The following is a 21,779-nucleotide window of genomic DNA, read 5'->3' on the forward strand; positions in this document are numbered from 1 at the left end:
CATTGGGGATACACAAAACGTCCATCCACACCCAGCCACCTGGCCTGGGCCAGAGGGTAGCACATACTCCACTTTCATCTGTGATCTTTCCATTCTCAGGCACCATCTCTTTACTACTGATTCGTTTCTTTCTCCCTTCCTTCTTTTTCCTAAATGGTTAAACACCTGAAACTCATGGAGAGGTGTGGTTACTCTAACAGCAAGCAAAAATGTCAGTGGAAATCTAAAAAGCAAGAGATTGCATGGCCTTTGCGATGGTTATGGTGCATCTAGTGTCAGATCTTCAGCCAAATGTAGTGCAATAAAAAAGCATGAGCTCAGAGGTGATACCTCAGTCCAAAACTTTGAATATTCTGACTCTAGTGTAGGACCTCAATTCTCTTTGCCTCTTGAGGCCCATGCACTGATGTTTTAAAAGAAGTGCAAATAACAACTGGGCAGCGGAAAATAACCATGGGAACAAATGATGGAAACATCTGATGACTGCTGAAGAAAAAGATCCTTAGGTTTTCTACCTATCCCGGCTGAGTCAGGCAGAATGGAATCTCCCTCACTTTCTTTTCCCCTGTGCCTGGCCAGTTTCTGGGTATCCCTCATCTATGTCCATTCCATGAATGTACGTGTGAAGCCAAGAGAATAATAAACCAAAGGTGTCTGAAACTGTCTTGAATACTCAGGTCCAATAGAAGATGCATGTGTGATTTTTCCAAAATCATGCTCAATGCTGTTTCTGTAATGGGATGTGCAATTGTTGAACTGCAGGTCTTTTCAAAGAAATGGAATGAATACTCTAGCAGAGTTGTGCCGTAACAAGCATGAAGGCAGAGATGGTGGAACTAGAATGAATGCACAGGCCAGGTGAAGCCCAAGGGCTGATATTGGACTTGGCATTGGCTCAACTTGGGGTGGCAGTGGAGTGGAGCGCCAATGGAAGGTCTGCTCCTTTTCTTCAGGATAGAACTGTGTTTGACGTTTGACTTCTCTCTTAATGCTACTGCAATTGCATCTGAAGCAAAAGACTTGTAGGATTCCCAAGAGACTCAACGTTATTCTAATACCATTTCTTTTCTATAGGTTTCACTCTATTTTTATTTAAAAATTTAAAAATCCCTATGTAAATTTTATAATGTGTGCTGGTTACAAGCTACTGCAAATGCTTTGTGGAAAAAGGAGATGGGTATAACTATGTCTGTCTTGGTGCCCCCTTCATCTCTCTCTCTCTCTTTCTCTCTCTCTCTCTCTCTCTCACACACACACACACAGAAACACAAAGGGACCTAGTATCCCAGCTCTTCTAAGAACAGTTTCATAAAGTATCAGCTATTCTTCATTTAATCAGCAAATCACTGTTCTATTGAATTATAATCTATTCTTTAATCATTTAGGGAATATCTAAAGCCCCCAGAAGTTCCTAGAATGCAAGGAAAGGGTAGGCTGAGGAAGGGGAGGTTCCCTTTACAAAGCTTTCACTGGCATCTGAATTTAGATCTTTTGAGATTTAAAAAATATAAGCAACCAAGACACTTGATTTAAAATTTACTGATTTGTTCAAAGTAGTGCTCTATGGAGGGCCAGTGATCTTCTAAAATGGGGTCACAGTACAGATTTTGCTTCAAATTCAAGAGCTCACGATAGCTCCTTTCTCGACTCTTTTGTTCTTTCTGGCACTCAGATTTTGGAAGTAAAAGAAAACATTACAGGAATTTTCTCTATAAGGGGACAGTTCTGAAATTCTGGGAAGGGGTCCTCCTCTCCCAAAGCATCTTGCTTAATGCTGTGCATCATAAGCTTATTTCTTGAAGTAAAAATGCTGAAGATGCTGAACTTGGAAGGTAGCAATAAAGCAAGGGGGATAAAGTTGAGGGCACAAAAACTTGAGCCTCACTTTTTAACAACTCCAAAGAAGAATAAACTTATTATGTATAAGGAGAGCTCTACAGGGTGTCATTAGAAATTCAACTACCTCCAATGGTTTTGCTTGATGCCTGGAAAAGCAGTGACATCGGCACAAGTGTGTTCTACGTGAGAGCAGTAAGCTGGGGAATTTTGCATCAGGATTTGAGGTCTTAGACAATTGACGGGCCTTGAAAAGTACAGCACACTGGCACTAAGAAAATTCAAAATTAGGCTGGGCGCAGTGGCTCATGCCTGTAATCCCAACACTTTGGGAGGCTGAGGCAGGTGGATCACGAGGTCAAGAGATCAAGACCATCTGGCCAAGATGGTGAAACCCCGTCTCTACTAAAAATACAAAAATTAGCTGGGCGTAGTGGTGCATGCCTGTAGTCCCAGCTACTTGGGAGGCTGAGGCAGGAGAATCACTTGAACCTGGGGGGCGGAGGTTACAGTGAGCTGAGATCGTGGCACTGCATTCCAGCCTGGCAACAGAGCGAGACTCTGTTTCAAAAAAAAAAAAAAAAAAAAAAGCAAAATTATTCATTACTTTCTAATAAAATAGTTCTTAGTTAATAGTAACATGTATACTCGCTTTGCAATTTTTAAATTACATCACTAAAAGTCAACACTAAAAGTCAACACTTTTAAGAACTTTAAGACTATTTTTAAAATGTTATCAATTATTATTCATTTTCAATCTGCTGCTGTTCCTTTTGGTAACAGTAAGGTGAGAGAGGTTACTATCCTGTCAATTCATGTTTTTGTCTTTTAGCTTATGGCAAAAGATATAACCCAATTGTAGTCCTCAAAAGAGAATGGCCAAAGCAATGCTAAGTCTTGCATGCCCTACCTATCTGAGGCCTTCAAAATGATTAGAGCCTAAATGAATCAATTCTATCTAGGCTGACAGCATCTATTTTCTTTTGGAAGTTCAGTGACTACAGAGGGAATATTTTGGCTTTCTAGTGCAAACATGTACAGATTTTGAACTTGGGGAACTTGCAACTTCCGGTTGTAAAGTTGTATTCTACTAAGAAACCACGGCACCAAGTCCTAAATGCGAGAATCCAGTTTTTAGAAAATCTGCAAACGATTTATTTGCAGAATAGTGAAGTGAATTGCAAAGAATTACGTGAAACAGAAAGAGGGCGTGGGAGCAATAAAATAAATGAAGATACAAGGCTTTTAAAAGGTTACATGGGGAAATTAAGACATTAAATGCCACTTAATTTTAGAAAATAAAATTACAAGGTATATGATATGCTAGCAAAGTTCTGGATTATAGTAAGGCTTTCCAGGGAACAAGAAAACTTGTATGGCTACTACCCAGGGTAATTACTGAATCAGTGATATTACTCAGAAAATAAAATTGCACATAATACATAGAGCTTTCAAGCCAGTTTCCTTGTGCCACATTCCCCCCTGCCCTCAATCTCATTCTAGCCACTTCCTTTATGTGAAAAAAAGGAGTCACTGTAGCTTTCTGGAATTTTCTTCTATACATTCCAAGTACATTAAAAAAAGAAAATAAGTCATGAAGTTGGATGACAATAAGATGAAAAATTATCTTACTCCTTAATTTTGATATAATAGTTTGAAAGATGATAGTTCTGTAGAACGTGAATCACAGTTTTATACAAACATACATCAGCTTACATTCATACTGCTTAAAAACAGAAGAATTTTAAGTAGAAAAGGAATGGAAAGATAGTCAACAGCAATAGTCAAGATATCTAGAAATAATTTTAGAGGAAAAAAGTATCTACTACTGTCTTTAAGTACATGAAAATACAACAATTTTACTTATTTACTTTTCTCTCTTTTAGAAAATTACTTTAAAAATCTTTCTAGAAATTAAATCACTAAAAGTATACTTTTAAAGAACTTAAAGACTATTTTTTAAATGTCATCAGTTATTATTAATTTTCAATCTCCTGCTATTCCTTTCGGTAAGGGTAAGATTTGAGAGGTTACTCTCCTGTCAGTTCATATTTTTATGACTTTTAGCCCTTGGCTGTGTTACCCAGGCTGGAGTGCAATGGCATGATCATAGCTTACTGTAGCCTCAGTCTCCTGGGCTGAAGAGATCCTCTTGCCTCAGCCTCCTTAGCAGCTGAAACTATAGACATGTGCCACCATACCAGGTGAATTTTTGCTTTGACACTGATTTTCTTTTGGATATATGCCCAGAAGTGGAATTGATGGATAGTAAGGTAGATCTATTTTTATTTTTTGAGGAACCTCCATACTGTTCTCCATAATGTTGTATTAATTTGCATTCCCTTGAACAATGTACAAGTGTTCTCTTTTCCTCACACTTTGCCAACACTTATCTTTGATCTTTTTGATAACAGTCATTCTAACAGCTGTGAGTGATGTTTCACTGTGGTTTTGATTAATATTTCCTTGATTATTAGTGAGGTTCAACACCTTTTTATATACCTTTTGGCTATTTATCTTCTTCTGAGAGATGTCTATTTAGGGCCTTTGACGATTTTTTAATGAGTTTATTTGTTTTTTGTTATTGAGCTGTAGGACAGTCTTATATATTAACCCCTTACCTGATATATGGTTTGCAAATATACTCTTCCATTTCATAGATTGCCTTTTCACTCTGTTGATTTTTTGTTTTTGCTATGCAGAAACTTTTAAGTTTGATGTAATTTCATTCATCTATTCTTGCTTTTGTCGCCTGTGCTTTGATATCATATCCAAAAAATCCCTACCTAGACTCATGTCAAGAAACATTTTTTTTTGTTTTCTATTAGCAGTTTTATGATTTCAGCCTTAAGTTTTAGTCTCTAATTCATTTCAAGTTGATTTTTGTATATGGGGTGAGACAAAGGTCAAATTTCATTCTTCTGCATGTGGCTATCCATTTTTGACAACACAAATGAGCCTCATCTGACTTTGAAGGGCCCGCTCAACTCCAGAGCACCTACAAAATATGCTGACGCTTTGTGGCCACAACACTGCATTTTAATTTCTCACACTTTAATTCTGCTTGCTTCATCTTTCTTTCTTTTTTTCTGTTTTGAGACAGAGTTTCGCTCTTGTCCCCTAGGCTGGAGTGCAATGGCACGATCTCAGCTCACTGTAACCTCTGCCTTCTGGGTTCAAGCAATTTTCCTGTCTCAGCCTCCCGAGTAGCTGGGATTATAGGCACATGCCACCACACCTGGCTAATTTTTGTATTTTTAGTAGAGACGGGGTTTCACCATGTTGGCCAGGATGGTCTCGATCTCTTGACCTCGTGATCTGCCCACCTTGGCCTCCCAAAGTGCTGAGATTACAGGCATGAGCCCCCACGCCCAGCCTTCACCTTTCATACATATTGGTCACTGTGCACAACTTAAAAATCCTCCTGAATACATTTCTCAGAGTTTCAAAGTCTTTGCCTGGGAAACTCAAGGCAATTATGGTGGCTGAGAAGTTCCACAATCTGCAATTTGCAAGCTACAGATCCAGGAAAATTGATGATGTAGTTATGGGCTTGAGAAATAGAGAGCTGATGGTAGAGATTCCAGTCTGGATCTGAAGACCTGAAAACCAGGAGCACCGACGGCTGGAGAAGATCAATGTTTCTTTTGTTTTCGTATTTTTTTTTAAGAGACAGGGTCTCGCTTTGCTGCCTTGGCTGATTTTGAACTCTTGGGCTCAAGGGATCCTCCCTGCTGCTTGTCCCAAAGTGCTGGGGCTACAGGTGCATGCCACCACATCTGGCTCACAACTTTACATGTCAGATAATCCAAGGACACTCAAATTTCATTAACTGCCTTTTCAGCAAAGATCTCAGGATGCATGTTGCCGACAGCACAAAGCATATATACAAGAATTTTACTCTTTGGTTACTATGGTGCTTACTCTTATTTGGTAGGTGGGTGCCAGGTAGGTCTGAGTACATAAATAGGACAGAGGATTAAAGAGGATAAAGTGGTGCTGAAGAAATGTGATGAGCTAACAGTTACTCCTAATGGGAGAGTTAACTGTGTTAGTGGAGTGGTCAGCATGGTCATCGGGAGGTGCTACAAGTCTCTTCTAACTTCACTGCTCCAATCTACATTGGAGCCCCAAAAACTTTGCTGATGTAACATGTTAGTGCTTTCCACGCTGTATAATGGACCAACTGGATGGGACTCTTCTCCAGCACTCAATTCATTTTCAGCTTAACTGATAATCAGATACAGACATACAATTGATCACATATTTTATAAATACTGATTTTTGATGATAAACATTTTCAGGAAATATCATTTTGACAAGGGAAATATCAAAACTAGGCTGCAATAAAAGTCTTTATGAAGAATTATACACACATATGAGAAACTGGGGAATTTGAACAACTAACAAAAACCCATTTAAAAGTCTCCATTACTGTTCAACAAAATTAAAGCAAATCTTACGTAAATATAAAATGATTCATAAGGAAGCTGTGAACTATAATTAGATGGAAATATTCTGATTGATATTTTGGACACAACTAATTCTTGCTTCGCCATTAGATAACATAGACTAAGGAGTCATGAAATCTGCATCTGTTCCTGGAAGCACTATTAGAAGAGATAAAGGAAATGTCTGCTTAATAAGTTTATAGCAACTTTGCGCATATCTAAAATGTTACAACAACTCAGATTCAAGAAATAAGCGAAAGGATAAAAAGGATTCAAGAGCAGCCAATTTATGAATTGCACAGACTTTACATGTGAAAGAGCTTCCTAGTGTACTCTTATTTTATATGCATATTCATATGGCAAAGCATTTTAGTTTCAAGGTCACAGAAGATTAGGAGCATTCACATCAGGGAGGAAGGTTCGGGAAGGCACCTCACAGAAGTCTGCCAGTCTTCACAGCCAAGAAATCAGAAAAGCTACAAAAAGCTGACCCAGCTGTGTGCGGTGGCTCACGCCTCTAATCCCAGCACTTTGGGGGGCCAAGGTGGGTGGATCACCTGAGGTTGGGAGTTTGAGACCAGCCTGACCAACATGGAGAAACCCTGTCTTTACTAAAAATACAAAATTAGCTGGGTGTGGTGGCGGGTGCCTGTAATCCCAGCTACTAGGGAGGCTGAGGCAGGAGAATCGCTTGAACCCAGGAGGCGGAGGTTGCAGTGAGCCGAGATCACGCCACTGCACTCCAGCCTGGGCAACAAGAGCAAAACTGCATCTCAAAAAAAAAAAAAAAAAAAAAAAAAAGCTGACTCAATAGCCCCAATGCTCAGCATTCAGAAACTGTTGAGGAGAGTGGTAAAGAGACCTCTAAATCCACAAAAGGGCCTGCAAGGATGATCACACTTGCTGAAATGAAGTGTTGTGAATAATAATCTTGGGTTATCCGAAAAAGGTTAAATTATGGTCAGCACATGTTCTTTTAACATAAAAGCAATGAAAATATTTTAGCAAATAAAAAAAAAATAAGGCAATCTGTCTTTTTGTGAATTTGATTAGCATGAATCAGGTTTTTAAAAAAACAATTTTTGAGCAAGTATTTTTGGGTTCTCCACGCATATACAACACCTCATTCATTATTCCCTACAATGATCATATGTGATAGAGATTATTTTACATTCAGTAGTCCCTCCTCTCATTTATCAGATATTCAATGAATGCCTCCTGTGTACCAGGCCATGTGACAAGTGCTACAGGTATAAAAATGGGCAAAAGCAGAGACACAGTCCCTAACTTCAAGGAACTTGCAGCTCGATGAAAGCAAAAAAGATGAAGACACTGAGGCACAGAAAACTTAAGAACAAGTTTCTCTTCTGTAATTTCAGTCGTAGCTGTAGCAACTTTTACTCAATAATCTTAGCATTCGGTTTCAAGGACCATCAGAATTCTAGAAGCAATGAACTTAAAACCAAGAATCTGTAAAAAGTATTATCCCACAAATAAATGGAAAGATATCCTGTGTTCATGAATCAGAAAAATTAATACTGTTAAAATTTCCATACCACCCACAGCAATTTATAGGTTCAATGCAATACCTATAAAAATTCCAATGAGATTTTTCACAGAAATAGAAAAAACAGTCCTAAAATTCTTATGAAACCACCTCAAATACTTCAATTTTGAGCAAAAAGAATAAAGATTGAAGCATCATACTACTTGATTTAAAAATATACTATAAAGCTATAGTAATCAAAACAGCATGGTACTGTCATGAAAACAAACATATAGTGCAAGGGAACATGACAGAGAGCCCAGAAATTAATCCACATCTTTAGGGTCAACTGAGCTTCAACAAAGGTGCCAAAAATGCACAACAGGGAAAGGACAGTGTCTTTAATAAATGGTACAGGGAAAACTGGATACTTACATACAGAAGAAAGAAATTAGACCCTTATCTCATACCATACACAAAATTCAACTCAAGATGGATTAAGGCCTTAAATGTAAAACCTGAAACTATAAAACTATTAGATGAAAAAACATGGGGAAAAAGCTTCTTGATATTAGTCTGGGAAATAATTTTTGGATATGACCCCCAAAACACAAGCAACAGGAACAAAAAGAGAAAAAAAAAGGAAGAAAAAAGGAAAAGACAAATGGGGTTGCATCAGATAAAAAGTTTTGACACAGCAAAGAAAACAATAGAATGAAGAGGCAACCTATGGAATGAGAGAAAACGTTTGTGAACCAATAATCTGATAAAGGGTTAATATCCAATATCCAAAACACATAGGGAACTCAAAGAACTCAATAGCAAGAAAATAAATAACCCAATTGAAAATGGGCAAGGAACCTGAAAAGTCATTTCTCAAAAGAAGACATCCAAATGGCCAACAGGTATATGAAAAAATGTTTAACATCGCTAGACATCAGGAAAATGCAATTTAAAACCACAATATCACCTTACATCTGTTAGAATGGTTATTATCAAACAGACAAAAGAAAAGTGTTGGTGAGGATGTGGAGAAAGGGAACTCTTGTACACTGTTGGTGGGAATGTAAATTAGAATAGCGAATATAGAAAATAAGTATGCAGGTTTCTAAAAAAAGATAAAAAATAGAACTACCATATGATGCAACAATCCCATTTTTGGGTATATAGCCAAAAGAAACGAAATAAGTATCTTGAAAAGATATCTACATTCCCATGTTCATTGCAGCATTATTCATAACAGTCAAGATGTGGAATCAAGTGTCCATTGACAGATGAATGGATAAAGAAAATGTGATATATATATACACATATACAGTGTAATACTACTATTCAGGGTTTACAAAGAAAGAATTCCTATCATTTTCAACAATGTGGATGAACCTGGAGGACCTTATGTTAAATGAAATAAGCCAGGGACAGAAAGACAAATATTGTATTATCTCACTTATATGTGGAACCTTAAAAAATCAAACTCATAGCAGCAAACAGTAGAGTGGCAGTGGCCAGGAGCAAGGGGCAGTGGGGAGGGGGCAGGACAGAGGAACATGGGGAGATGTTGTTCAAAGGGTACACAGTTTCAGTTAGACAGGAATTCTGTTGATCTATTGTGAAGCATAGTGACTATAGTTAATAATAACAACATACTGTACACTTGAAAATTGCTAAAATAGCAGATTTTAAATTTTCTCACCACAAAATATGTGAGATGATGAATATGTTTATTCGTTGGATTTTATCATTTCACAAGGTATACATACATCAAACATCACATTGTACACGGTCAATGTACACAATTTTTATTTGCCAACTAAACCTTAATAAAACTAGGAAAAAATATCGTTTCACTGTTTAGAAAGAGCTTATTTTACAAAGAAAACAAATGAATATGGTCATTCCATTTTCTGCTAAATATAATTTCAAACATTCTCTACATACTTTCTATCTAATAAAACTTACTGGCCGGCCAGGTGTGATGGCTCACGCCTTTAATCCCAGCACTTTGGGAGGCCGAGGTGGGCGGACCACCTGAGGTCAGGAGTTCAAGACCAGTCTGACCAACATGGTGAAACCCCGTCTCTACTAAAAATACAAAAATTAATTGGGCGTGGTGGTATGTGCCTGTAATCCCAGCTACTCAGAAGGCCAAGGCAGGAGAATCACTTGAACCTGGGAAGTGGAGGATTCAGTGAGCTGAGATCGCACCACTGCACTCCAGCCTGGGTGACAAGAGCAAGACTCCATCTCAAACACCACCACCACCACCACCACCACCACGACCTCATTGGCCTTGAAATGGTCTGCTGTTAGAATATGCAGTTGGGCACAGTAGCTCACGCCAATAATCCCAGCACTTTAGGAGGCCAAGGTGGGTGGACTGCTGGAGCCCAGGAGTTCAAGATCAGACCTGACAACATGACAAAACCCTGTCTCTCCCCCCGCAAAAAAAAATTTGGCTGGGTGTGGTGGCACAGTCTGTAATCCTAGCTACTCAGGAGACTGAGATGGGAGGACTGCTTGAGCCCAGGAGGTGGAAGCTGCAGTGAGCTAAGATCATGCTATTGCACTCCAGTCTTGGCAAGAGAGAGAGAACCTGCCTCAAAATAATAATAATAATAATAATAATAATAATAATAATAATAATAAAATAAAGAATATGCTTCCTGGATCCAGCAATCAATCCATTACTAGTGATTTAATCTGGAAAACTTGATGTTAACTGATTTTATAATTGGGGCAACCATGTATGTCTGCCTTTTATCACGGTAGTTTAGCTGAACTGAGTCTATGAAATAATTAGGCCCACGGTGGGGGAATCTGAAATCCTCCTGAAGCACTAGAACCTTTCCCAGCCTTCCCAATATTAGAGAAAATTCTTATTCCCAGAAGTTTCCACCCTTTACAAGGCTCCCGATTTCCCCCAAAGTTCGAAAATACTACACTAGAAAGCTGGAGTTTCCCCTGGATGATCAATTTTTTGAAAAATACAAAGAATATTTTGTTTGGTTTTGGGCTTTTAATGATATGATGAGAAAATTAGAGATTCTCAGGAAAGAAAATGGGAAAACAGCACTGAAATTATTTTTATACATCTCATATCTGGCAGGCCTTCTGATTGGTTGACAAAATAATAATCCTACCAATCTCCTTTCTAGTGTAAAGATATAAAAGAAGAAATAATTTTAGATATTTTATCCTTTTGGAATATAAAAGACAGATAAAGACATTATAAATCCCACTCAAGTTTAGAATTAAACAATATTTCATTTTACATTTTTAAGGTTGCTTTTTGAATACTTTGAGCTCAGTGATGATATTCATCCCTTGCTTCCCACATACCATCTCCCTCACAAAGGTTTTCAAAAGAAATCTAATTCAGGTAAATGATAATTGATATGGGAATTATCAGAATCAAAATACGAGAAAGCAGCTACATAATCTCTTATACTGCCAAACAAGATAACTGTGACTAAAAGTGGAAGTTCTCCGTTTTTAAAAGTTTTTAATATTATGATACTAAAACTTGAATTTTAATAGTCTGATAAGAGTATCTATGTATTAAACAATTCAGCCACTCATCATTCTATTCATTCATTCAACCAAAACACAGTGTTTTACAGAGCAGAGATCTTCCCTACCTGATGGGCTCTTGGACCCGTGAAGTGGAGCCTATGGGTAGAGATGGGACAGTCTTCTATCCAAGAAGGAACTTTGGTTTAATGTATGAACTTTTTTGGCAGAACATCAATGACATCCTATCCACTGCTTCATCCAATATTCAAGAATTTTGAGTCTTCCCTCAATCAGCCACAATAAATGCCAACATTCGATGATCTCAACAGGCTTTACAGATATAAATGGTCAGGTATTTAGTTTATAAAATTAAAAATGGAGGGAAGGAAAAGAAAATGGAGTCCAACTCCATTTTGGAGGAATATGGCATCCAACTATTCCTCTGGGTATTTTAAATTATATCTTTTTATTAAGTTAGTCTCTTTCAAATAAAACATACAATGCAAGTACTACTCAAGAAACACGCTGGGCATGGTACGATGCTGGGAGGAGGTTTTTAGGTTTTGGTTGCTTGTTACTCAATAGATCAACATGTGTTGAGTTCTACAGAAAAAGAAACATTTCCCTGAGGAAAACAGAATTCCTAGATTCATAACCTACCTCACTTTTACAGAAAGTATATCAAATACAGACATCCTTCTTGCTAATGAAAGATCCAGAACCATTAGGGAAAAGTAATTTGCTGTCATGAAGTGTCTCCTTTGTCTCCGTCATGCTCAGTATCAGAAGCTTCAATCTTCTATTACCACAGACCACAAGCCCTGGTACCATCCTTGCACCACAGAATCCTGGGTTTGTACTTCCTAAATTGTGTATTTTTCTATTTCTTCTATTAAATAACTGTGTTTTAAAAGGGGCAATTATTTGTAGACTTAAACTATGATGCAAAAGAAAAACTCTCAGATGATATAGAATGCTTTAGCCAACATGTATAGCAACATGTTGAGGAATGCCAGATTGTCACCAAACACAGCTGGAAGTCGCTGCTCTTAGTTGGATTCTCTGAAGTAAGCATGGCCCTTTCTAAATACCATTAAAAGTAATAACTTCTCTACTTCTTGGAGCTCTAAAAGGCAAAATTGAGGACAATAGCTATAAAGAGGCAGGTTTCTTTCACAAGTGTTTTTCGACACGTAAACATACTCAGTTATATGCCTTTTCTCTTGTTTCCAAATCTCCCTGCTCCCCAACTGATTTTTCTTCCTTCCATACAGAACACAGTATACTACTAAGGACAATGTTGTGGGAAAAAAACATACTGACAAATCACAAAAACGACAGTTTACATCATTTGATAAGAATAGCAATACTTTACCAAATGGAAAATTCCATCAAATGAAATGTGGCTCCAATCAGATGACTTACCTAAAAATAAGAGAGACAGAAAGAAAAAAGTGAGAACTTGGTGTGGTACTCAACCCTCAATATACTAGTTTCTAAAACATATGGTAGATATCTTAACAACTGATGGGCAATCCAAAACAAACAGAAACTACACCAGATCAGGAAACACCAATTCCTTTAGAAACAGTTACTGATGTTAGAAAGGAAATGGTAAACATGGAGCAAAAGCAATGGTGAAAGAAAGTGGTATTTACTTTCAAACCACTTGGCTCTCATACATATTTTAAGGGGTCAGTTTTGAAAATGTGGACACGTATACATATCAGGGCTACAGCTAAACCATGCATTGCACCCTCTTTCTCAAGACCTCTGGTTACGAAGAGACGGTCAAAGCTGCAGACTTTCAAATATCTTTGCCTCCTATGACTCAAGTAAAAGGTGCCAGTGTATCATGTGCTACTGTAATTTCCTCTGTTGATTTTCTTTCCCCTTAACACTTAGATGTTTTGGCTGTTTGCGTTTTTATTTTCCAAAGTGAACACTGATGTTCATGAAAGGTGCCAGATTAACAACCTGGGGAAATTAAGAGCTTGGTCTATCAAGTGAAAAGGCTAGTGTAGTGGAGGTGACGAAAGTTTCCCCTACACTGTGCTTGCCTATGTACATTAGCTCTGACCCACAGTCACCACAGCCATCCAGTCTTCATGGTCCATTAATGTCTTTGACTGCTCAGGTTGCTAACAGGAGCAGACAATCTTGTTTCTGCCTTTAATGCTATCATTATTATTACTACTACTGCGAACTCTAACTCCTTCAGTGAAATTATGGGGAAATTTATATTGGCTGCCATTTGTTTTAGGACAACAGGAAAATAAATTGAACTGAAGATAGATCTTATATTCTTGGTAATACTGTAGGTTAAAATCCAAGAATTTCTTCAAACAGGAGGCAAAGCTTTGAGTTATCAAAATGAAACAGGCCTCAGTAAGTTCAGTCACCTGCACTCAATTTGAATTCTCATTTGGGAATATTCTAATATTTAAAGGCCAAAGAGGTTTTATTTTTTCTTTTGAGTCTACTGCAAACCAGTCATTTTTATTATTCATTAACAACTATGATAAAGGTTTGAGTGGATGTTGAGGCTAAAACTATCATTACAAATGAAATCTGAAAATCAATGTCAAACAGAAAAAATTTCTTTCCTATATTTATAGGTGTTCCAAGTTTCTGAACTATGTAGGCACTTTGTAATTATTAATGAATCCCACCCATGCCCAGGAATAAAATCACTTTGCTGCATCTAGTCAGATAACCAACAACTGTCTGTTGATCACATTATGTTATTTCTCCATGCAAAATACAAGGGCCAGAGCAAGACAATACTCTTCCTAGTCTAGAGTTTATAACAGTAAGAGAAGCAAGGCCAGCAAACATATGCAAAACGTTAATGGAACAATGAAGTACAATGCTGAATGCTGCTGTGTAATAGACTTATAATTATTTAGTAATTATTTGGAAAGATTATAGTATTAACCCCACCATTGTTCCCTGTCTTTGCTATTGTCCTTCTTTTTGTCAAAGACTATATTCTTTGCAGCTAGAGTAGATTTCCGTCTTGACATCACCAGCACTTCCTCTAAATTCTAATCTCTAGAAGTCCCGGAGAATGAGAATTGCAGGATACCAATGACTACAGCAAACACATGGTAACACTTAGATGAAGGGTACCCTGGCTGCAACTCATATGAAAATCCTGGAAAATTTTAGTTTGGGAAACTTTGGCTGTTTTTTTTCTTTGCCATGCATAGCCTTTATCAAGCAAGTCCTTATGGTATTAAAACATCTGGCACTGGTTCAAGTCTATGCTATTGCTGGCAGGGAATCTAATTGGGAAGGAGGGGTGGAGTAGTTACCTTTATCAGGAATGACCTTAAAGTTATGGAAAGGCTCCTTCCTTCCCACTGCTTAGCAGCCTTACTGAAAGTTTTAAACCCAGATGTGAGAAAAGAGAATGTCTCCAAGAGCAGCGGCAATTTATTGTAATTATGTTAGTACAAACATCAGGAAGGTGGAAAATGTTACGGCAACTTAGTGGAGGAGGGAAACACTTTGTGTATAGGTCCCAGGCAAGGTTGGGCTGGGGAAAACAACCATAACCTATAATTCCCAGGGAGCCCTCAGTTTCCAAATTTGCAAGAAAATTAGAAGTTAACTATTTCAAAAACTAATAACTATATGCAATGCAGTACCCAGTGGGTGAGAGACTGTAAGAATCTGTTCACTAGCAGACACCAGTAGCCACCTCAGTGGCTGGCAGTGGCCAATTCCCTGTTGCCACTAGATAACTAATATATTTTTTCTATCAGTACTACATCACAATTCCTAACAGTGGCAGTCAAAGCAACAAGGCCCATTTTGCCTACACAATACTCTAGCTTCCATCAGTGACACTTTTTTGGTTTAAGGCACTTTAAAGGTTGAACTTCAAATGCAATTAGAGCAAAATCTGTATAATTTTTGGGCCAGTTCTGGGCCTCTCTGTGCCTCAGCCACCTAACTGAGAGTTGGTTTTGTCCCTGACTCTCTTCTTCATTACATAATGGATCTCCTACTGGTTTCTCCTGACTAGACTTTTGCATCTTTCATGATTTGATTTCTCTCATTTCATCTTCACTTTTTTTTTTTTTTTTTGTGGTGGGAGATACACAAGCAAGGATTTCCAGAATTTGGTATTTCACACAAAATGCATTAGTGAGCCATGGCAAAAATCAGTTTTGTGGGCAGACACATCACCAAAGCTCTCCTCTACATGGACTAGCTTTCTAGTCAAATTAAAAATTTCAGGAAATAAGATATTTTCATCTCAAAAAATAAAAGATAAAAAGGGTATGTCTGAGAGACTCAAATAATTGACTCTCATGGTCATGAAGAGAAAACAGTAAAAGTAATAAAAGCCTTAAGAGCAGAAAATGACAGGTGATTTCTCCTTTTCTTCCCATTTCAAGCATTTACCAACAGGCTAATGAATGCCAAGGATGCAAGAAAAAGCGAGTCAGAAAACTGCAGGCCACAAGATGGTGTAAACCTCATGTGGAAAATACCAGCTAAGGCACTAAGAAAGCCAGTAAGTAATGAAAGATTTATAAAGATGAATATGCTCTAGTTTTGGACAAAGAGTACATAGAACAAGATCAAACAAAAATACTTTTTAAAACAAGTTATTTTTTATCCTTCTCAATGCACATTAGAGATAGTTCAATTTTAAAAGCTTGCAGTGGTTTAGTAATCAAATAGCTTAAGACAATGCATGGTTCTACCCATCAAGAATGCTTGTTTACTTTGGCTGACATGCCGCAATTATTAATTTAATTATCTGATTCAAAACAGAGTAAGATCTTAGTTTTAATTTCTTAACTTAAGTAGCAAACTCTGGGAGTCACTATGCTAAGGGCTGAGTGCAACCCAAGCTGAATTTTTTTTTTTTTTGGAAAGAAAAGATGTAAGATAAATGAGCTGAATTCTCATCATTCCAAAGCTGAGTTTTAATAGCACTAAACAAAAAGGGTAAAACTACAACTTCTGGGATTTGAATGATAGCCTTCATGACTATATAGAAAAAATACTTTTTTTCAAAAGAGATTCTGGGGCAGAAAATTTTAGATGATAACCTCATGAAAAGGAGTGAAAAATCGGAACCAAATATATCCATTTGTGGGTAGTAGTTATGATAATTATGGGGAAGGAGGAAAAAAGGGTGTTGGCAAAGTATTCAAAAGAAGTACCTAACTATTCCAGTCATGAAGAAATCTGGGGATTATTTAGGGAAATAGTTATACAAAGGAAACAATTCAAAGACAACAAAAACAAAATTTAAATAAGAGTCAAAGATCAGATGAGGGCTGGGGAAAAGAGTTTGGGTTAGGTTCTGAGCTTATCTTAATGGGGTCAGCCTGTCTTACTGCCCCAACCCCCAGAAACCACCAGTATACCTACCTGTATCCCACACAGTTTTATAACTACAACAAACTTGACCCAGAGGTCTACGGCTAAGGGCTTTCTGGTCTAATGCTTTAGGGCTTTCCAGAAACCTCTTTTCTATAAAACTTCTATTCTACTTCCTATCAAACTGCCTTTCCCTTCTCTACCATTCTCCATTCTGGTTCTGGCATGTGTGGATTGAAAAAGCAACAGTGGAGGTGGGAATGAATGGGGACACAGCTGGTCTGTGGCAAAGAGATGGTGGGTAGGAAGCAGCTGCATTTTGGAGGATTAGGATCTTGGAAGCCAAGGAAAGCTTCTTCCAAGTTCTCTCCTTTCAGTCCTTTCCTCTCTTGGGCAATAATAGAAATTCCACAAAACACACAAACCTTCTGAATTCACAACACTCTTCCTCATAACCAAGTGTGTTTATTATGACTGCTTACATTTTCTGTGTGCCTTGCATTTAGATTTTTCTAAGAGTTTCAAAGAGCCTTAAAAACTTTCATTAAAACACATATTTCTGGCTATATTTTATAAATACAATTTAACTTTAGAATGATTGGAATTCAATTTGTTAAAAGGTTATTCTTCTAAAATTTGGTTTATTATACTACACTCACATTTCCTAAACCAGGGTTCTTAAAATCTAGACTTCATAAGAATCCTCAGGGATGCTATAAATACTATAAATATGGATTCATATTTAGTAGGTCTTAGGTGGAACCCTGGAGTCTACATTTTTAATAAGCACCCAAGGAGATGCCTATATGGTGGAGGTAGAGGGACCCCATTTTGAGATCCCATTCTAATCTGAGCCCCCTAACCTCTCAGCTTCACCTTTCTCAAGACAGCCTGTTTGAGTGACAGTAGTCAAGCAGTCACACTGAATATTGAGCCAAAAACACAAAGTGAGCAATCTGAGAAAAAGAAAATTATCACCAACAACCTTAAACAATACAAGGTGCTATACAAATACAGGAAAGAAAGGGAGGTTTCCTGGTTGTAACTCCACTTCCTTGAATAAGACAAGGTTTGGTATTATGAATGAATTAGTTGGCTTTCCTATTCATAAGAGTTGAACCTTTACTGGCTTTCTGGTTATGTCCTGCTGCATTCTGGCACCCCCTTTCCCAGCATGATGATAGCCTTGTAGAGCCAGCCTTGATTTCTCAAATTGCAAGCAAATTAGAACCTAACTACTTAGAAAAGTAATAAAAGTGAAATCTAATATCTAATGGGTATGAGGCTATGAGAATCTGCTTGCCAACAGACACCAATAATTCTCCTGCCTCTAATCTCTCAGTGGCTAGATTTTCCCCACCTGCCCCATAGGGGGAAACTCAAACATTAATAATCTCAGTCAAGCTCAGAAGCCAGAATTCATTTTGATGACATTACGTGCTTCCACTTTTAAACCCATCAATCCTATCTGTTAGGTACTATCAGTACCCAGTCTCAGTTCTCAGTCCTCAACCCCCACCTATGGTGCTCTCTCTTCATGTAGCCCTCCTCTTTTGGTTGGCTACTCTGTTCTGATGATGATGATTTTTCTTAATTCCTTGTATCTTGCTTTTGACCTTATAACTGACTACAACTATTCTTTCAAACATCACCTGCAGCTAAATTTTATGGGATTTTCTTATTCCTTTTTCTCTACCACTCTGATGGGTGACCTCATTGGATTTTTCCTTCTGTTGGTTCTCCTCCCTTGGTTTCAGTGGTAACACAGTTCTCTTATGAACACAAGGAATATTTGATCTGCTCAGTATTAATCCTTCCAACCTGGCATAATACACAGAGAATACAAGATATGTTCAGCTACCATTATACACAATGTTCTTGAGCCCAAGACAGTTTCAGTTCACTCTAAAGAAAAATCCCCTCCTTGATTATATGCAACCCAGTATCATCCTTCGGAAGCTGCATTTTACTTGGGGTTTAGGTTTCTTGGAGAATATGTGACGGGGAAAAACCCTCAATTTATGTCAAAATTACCTTGCAAATAAATCCCCTAGGAAGTCATCATACAGGAAGCCAATATACTGTCTCTCAGTAGGCCCAATCAAGGTGGATTTTGCCTCCAGTTTTGGTAATCATCTGAGTAAGGCAAGATGCTTACCCTGAGAGAGGCATGTGGGACCAGACATGTACAGAAAAATCAATATACACCTTCCATTTCAGGTTCATTCCCAGGCATAGACTCACTGAATACAACCTGAGAAGACTTGTTTGCACAATGCAAATTTTTATGCCTTCTCTCTTTATATTCATTTGCTGAGCAGGTGTAGTTGAATTCATGCAAAGTTAGTGTTTGTATGATACAACTTCAACGTAGAACTTAATGGTTATTGTTCAATAAATAAACATATGTCTATGCTGTTGACTTTTAGCATCTGAAGGGCAAACGAACAACAGAGGCAGACACTAGATCAAGTATGAAGATCATAGATCAAGTATGAAGATGACCTTAAGAAAACTGTTAGTTTTCTTGCAAAAACTTCTTGAGTACACAAATCAAAGATACTTGTGAGGCACCGGAAGAAACACTGTACTTAGTGTCAAGGGACTGAGATTCTAATTCCAATTCTGACACACATTAGTTAAGTCACTTACGCCATCTACAAAATGGATACAGAGAGTAACTGCTTCACAGAGTTGTTTTGTTTTCAAAAGAAAAAATGCATGTGAATGCATCTATCATAGTCACTTGCACATGGTAGGCACTTGCTACAGGTTTATTCTATGTGAATCTGTTAAACTGAAGCTGAGAAGACAAAACAACCACGTAAGGGAAGAAAACACTGACAGTGCTGGGCATATGGCAGGTGCTATGTAAGTATTTACTGAACTACATTGAGACAGACATCAAGCTGGTTTGACTGAGTCAATATGTAACTTGCCAGTTCTAACATTCTTTTATTTTCTCCACATGGTCATTGGTACGAAGTCCACTTATGGCTTCATAAACATGGGCTTACAACAAAAGTACTTCTAATCAGATTTGGCAGGAAAAGGAGAGAAACATAGGGTGAGGTAAGTGTGAGGCTACAGTGCTGAATAACAGGGATGGCAGTACCTCAGTATGTGAGTCACACAGACATCAAGCAGTACATAGCTAGAGATAATTCGCAGGTAAATGCTGCACAATCTATTACGTCATCCCTCCTCTGCCCTTTCTTCATCAGTCTTGTCGCCTGGACTCTGATGCAACCCAGCAAGAATGTCTGATTTGCAAACAGCAGAGAGAGCTTCAGAACACACACATACTCATCAGAGAAGGCAATATGAACCCAAACTGAAGTTCCTGCTATTTCCTTTTGTTTAAATCATGCTTTAGAGGGGAAGTCGTAGGGGTGGGATGTATAACTAGAGATCAAGCCACCTGGTCTAAGGCCTAAGGGATTAGGCTTCATCATTTTGGACAAGTCACTCCAGGTCCACAGGCTCCATTTCCACATGTACAATTAGATGAGCTTCAAGGTCTTTTTCAGCTGTGTAATTTCATCATTACAAATTCAGGTCAATCACACCCATATGATGGACAGATATGCATTCGGTTTTAAAAGCTAGGCACAAAATCAGCTTTAGTTTTTCTCAGTTATCTAGGTCACTCAAATTTTAGGCTACTTCCATCCTACTCTGAATTACTAGAAGTGTTTACCTATGTACAAATCTTGCAAAAGTAAGTAAGCAGTGGCAGGCAGAAACTGGTGGTTCTAGGCAATGTGAATATTCACACCTGAGATTATAGAGATACTGCAGTCTAAGCCACAGAAGCTTAAAAGCCAATGTGTATCATGGGATATAATGTATTAAGACCTATCTTCTGTATGGACAATGTTTTGAACAACAAGAAGTTTTGAAGGTACAAAAAATTGATCATTCATAACTTAAAAGAGATGATCTGACCCTAACTCTAAACCAAAATCATGATCAGTCTGTGCATGACTTACCCAGCAGCTTTTGAGTACAACACTATCAGCTCCAAAGAAAGAATTCATTAGAGACACAGGCCTGTACAGGAGGTGGTCAGTCCCAGTGAGCTTTGGGCATGTTTTCCACTTGCAGTGGCACCGCACCTTTCCAGACACACATCACCGGCAGATTTGTGATGGAATCTCCAGAGAGGGGCATTTCCAACAAAGCTTTAGAATGGCGGGGGGCGGGGGGGGGAATGGACAAGCCCATTAGAGATGAAAACCAAATATCTCGTTGTGCTTCCCTCATAGCCGACACCGTGTAGGGTCCCCGACCTTCCATGCTGAGCAGCTCAGGGGAGGGTAAGTTGCCTCACCACACCTGGTGCAGCATTCAATAAGACACCCAGCCCTTTAATTATTCAGCCAAATGATTTATGAGGTTTGGCAGCAAAGACACGACAGACTGGTTTAAATTCAAAGGATCCAACCTACAGGTATTTTGAAAACCTTGGCCACATCTGCAATGTGTACTGCTTCTTTTGGGAGGGGAAAGAAGAGAAAGGGAGAAGATGTGACCTGCCTGACAGGAAGACAAGACCCAACTAGATGGAACACGTCTCCCCACTCCCTCCCCACCCTGTCATTTAACAATGTTCTGGCTGACTTTCTCCCTACGAAAAGCAATCAGACCCAGAGTTTTAAATACGTAAAATCCCAGAACCACCAATACATTCTCATACACTGGGCTCAGTTGGTTTGTTCTGATTGGTTATTGATGGTATAATCTTTTTGATCAACTAGGGCAGTGGTCAGCCAACTTTTTCCCTAAAAAGTCAGATAGTAATATTTCAGATTTTGTGGGCTATGTGGTCTCTGTTGCAGCTACTCACCTCTGACATTGCATCACAGAAGCAGCGATAGATAATATGTAAATAAAGGAGTATAGCTATGTCCCAATAAAACTTTACTTACAAAAACAGATTAAGGGTCTGATTTGATCTACTGGCCATAGTATGCTATCAAATAGGTGAACTGAGATAAAGTGAGAGGGTATGGCTAGTACTACCAAATTTATCACCACTTAACCCTATTTAAATCTAAGTCAATTCTGGGAGGATGGCTAACCTCTAAAATAACTAAACTGCATTAATAAGTAGGCACAATAAGATATTTTTGGGAAGAGTGTGT

At 38.2% G+C, this 21,779-nt stretch overlaps 2 protein-coding genes across 5 annotated transcripts in view; one reads left to right on the forward strand and one right to left on the reverse strand.

Annotated features, from left to right (window-relative positions):
• CMSS1 (cms1 ribosomal small subunit homolog) overlaps nt 1-21,779 on the reverse strand; it is a 372,406-nt gene that overhangs the window by 159,017 nt on the left and 191,610 nt on the right. The window contains exon 3 of one of the 3 annotated variants that reach the window (XM_077990279.1): nt 12,662-12,711. The gene's annotated coding sequence lies outside the window, so the exon portion shown is untranslated. 3 annotated transcript variants of the gene reach the window in all.
• FILIP1L (filamin A interacting protein 1 like) overlaps nt 1-21,779 on the forward strand; it is a 294,176-nt gene that overhangs the window by 93,713 nt on the left and 178,684 nt on the right. The window lies entirely within an intron of this gene.

Source organism: Macaca mulatta, chromosome 2 (assembly GCF_049350105.2).
Source record: "Macaca mulatta isolate MMU2019108-1 chromosome 2, T2T-MMU8v2.0, whole genome shotgun sequence".
Taxonomy (NCBI): domain Eukaryota; kingdom Metazoa; phylum Chordata; class Mammalia; order Primates; family Cercopithecidae; genus Macaca; species Macaca mulatta.